A 2,390-nucleotide genomic window follows, 5' to 3' on the forward strand; every position below is an offset into this window, starting at 1 on the left:
TTTTTTCCATTAGGTATTTTATCCTGCTTTGTTGAAGATTATTTGACCATAGAGCTGAGGGTCCACAACTGAGCTCTCTATTCTGTTTCATTGGTGTATGTGTCTGTTTCTTTGCCAGTATCATGCTATCTTGGTGATCACAACTTTGTAATATAGCTTGAAATCAGGCAATATGATGTCCCCCAGCTTTGTTTTTCTTTTTCAACAATTTCTTGGTTAATCAGGGTCTTTTCTGTTTCCATGCAAATTCTGGAGTGCACATGGAACATTCTCCAGAATAGACCACATACTGGGTCACAAATCAGGTCTCAACTGATACTAAAAGATTGAGATTATTCATGCATATTCTCAAACCACAATGTTTTGAATTGGAATTCAACCACAAGAAAAAGTTTGGAAGAAATTCAAACACTTGGAAGTTAAAGACCATCTTGTTCAAAGCTATTTAAGGTCAATGAGGAAATAAAAGAAGAACTTGAAGAATTCATGAAATGAATGAGAATAAAGACACATTAGTCCAAAACCTATGGGATATGGCCAAGGTGGTCCTAAAGGGGAAATAGATAGCCATCCAAGCCTCACTTTAAAAAAATAGAGAATCTTGAATACACAAACTGTCACTGTACCTTAAATATCTGGATTATTAACATCTTTACCAACACTTGTTACTACTTATCTTTTGTATTAGCAATTCTGACTGGTGTGAGGTGATAGTCTCAATCTTTTGGATGTCATGTAAATGCAATTATTTTATTTCCTTTTCAGATGTTCACTGTTCATATGTAGAAATGCAACTGATTTTTTGAGGGTTGGCTTTGTATCCAGTGACTTGGCTAATTAGTTTATTAGTTCTATTACTGTTTTTGTGGCAACTTTAGGATTCTCTACTTATAAGATCATACTGTCTGCACACACAAGTTTATTTCTTCCTTTCCATTTTGGATGCCATTTATTTATTTTTCCTTAATTGCTCTGGGTAGAAATTTCAGTTTTATGTTGATTTGAACTTTTGAAACTGAGCATCTTTGTCTTGTTCTTGATCAAAGAAGAAAAATGTTGACTGTATTCCCATTGAGTATCATCTTTGTTGTGGGTTTTCATAAATGGCTTTATGTTGAGATAGTTCCTTCTGTTCCTAATTTTAGTGCTTTTATCATGTTCCATACCTAAATAGAAATGGTAATTTCTTGAGTGCAGAAAATAAACAATAATTCACCTGCCAGGTTAGTAATGCATGATTGTGTCATGTTCTTTGTCTATTTTGCTGGTTATATCAATGACATGGAACTATAGAACGATACACAAATTTCAGAATTTCTTCTTCTGGGACCTTCAGAGGAACCAGATTTGCAGCCCTTCCTCTTCAGCTTTTCCTCTCCGTGTACCTGGTCACCAAACTTGGGAACCAACTTATCATCCTAGCAATCACCTCTGACTCCCACCTCCACAAACCCATGTACTTCTTCCTTGTCAACTTGTCCTTTGTAGGCATCTGTTTCACCTCCACCTCCACCCTCAAGATGCTGTGGAACATCCAGAATCAGAGCCAAGTCATAACTTATGAAGGCTGCATCATGCAGATGAATGTTCTCATATCTTTTGTAGGTTTGAACAACTTCCTCCTGACTGTGATGGCCTATGACCATTTCGTGACCATCCATCACCCCCTGCACTACATGGTCATCATGAACCCCCAGCTCTGTGGACTGCTGCCTGGTATCCTGGATCATAAGCATCCTTCATTTCTTGTTAGAAAACCTAATTGTGTTGTAGCTGTCTTTCTGCACAGCCTTGGAAATTCCCCCATTTCTTCTGTGAACTCAATCAGATGATATAACTTGTCTGTTCTGATTCCTTTCTGAATAATGTGGTGATTTATTTTGCAGCTATCCTGCTGGGTGGTGGTCCTCTTGCTGGGAATCTTTACTCTTACTTTAAGATAGTTTCCTCCACATATCAGATCTCAACAGCAGAAGGAAAGTACAAAGCATTTTCTACCTTTTCATCTCACCTCTCAGTTGTCTCTTTATTTTATTGTTTGAGCCCAGGAGTGTACCTTAGCTCTGCTGCTACACAGACCCAGGGCCCCCGTACAAGTGCAGTGGCCTCAGTGATGTACACAGTGGTCACTCCCATGCTGAACCCCTTCATCTACAGCCTAAGGAACAAAGACATAAACTAGGCTCTAAATGTACTTTTCAGGGTGAAGTCATTAAAGGACCATTTTTAAAGAAATACCTGTGATTTCAGCCTTAATGTTTAACAGCCAGAAATTGTGATTCTTTAATCAGATCCTGAAAGATGAACTTAATCCCTCTATTTATATCCTAGAGTTTCAGATTTTTCTGAAGTTCAACTGCTTTATTAAACTCTCTGCTCCTTCTGATAGC

The 2,390-nt window shown here is 37.9% G+C and overlaps 1 pseudogene; it reads left to right on the top strand.

Moving 5' to 3' along the window:
- Nucleotides 1-1,281: 1,281 nt before the first annotated feature.
- Nucleotides 1,282-2,182, top strand: LOC101672045 (annotated as a pseudogene).
- Nucleotides 2,183-2,390: the final 208 nt, after the last annotated feature.

This window comes from Mustela putorius, unplaced genomic scaffold (genome assembly GCF_011764305.1).
Source record: "Mustela putorius furo isolate JIRA1106 unplaced genomic scaffold, ASM1176430v1.1 tig00000095_pilon_pilon_pilon, whole genome shotgun sequence".
Lineage (NCBI taxonomy): Eukaryota > Metazoa > Chordata > Mammalia > Carnivora > Mustelidae > Mustela > Mustela putorius.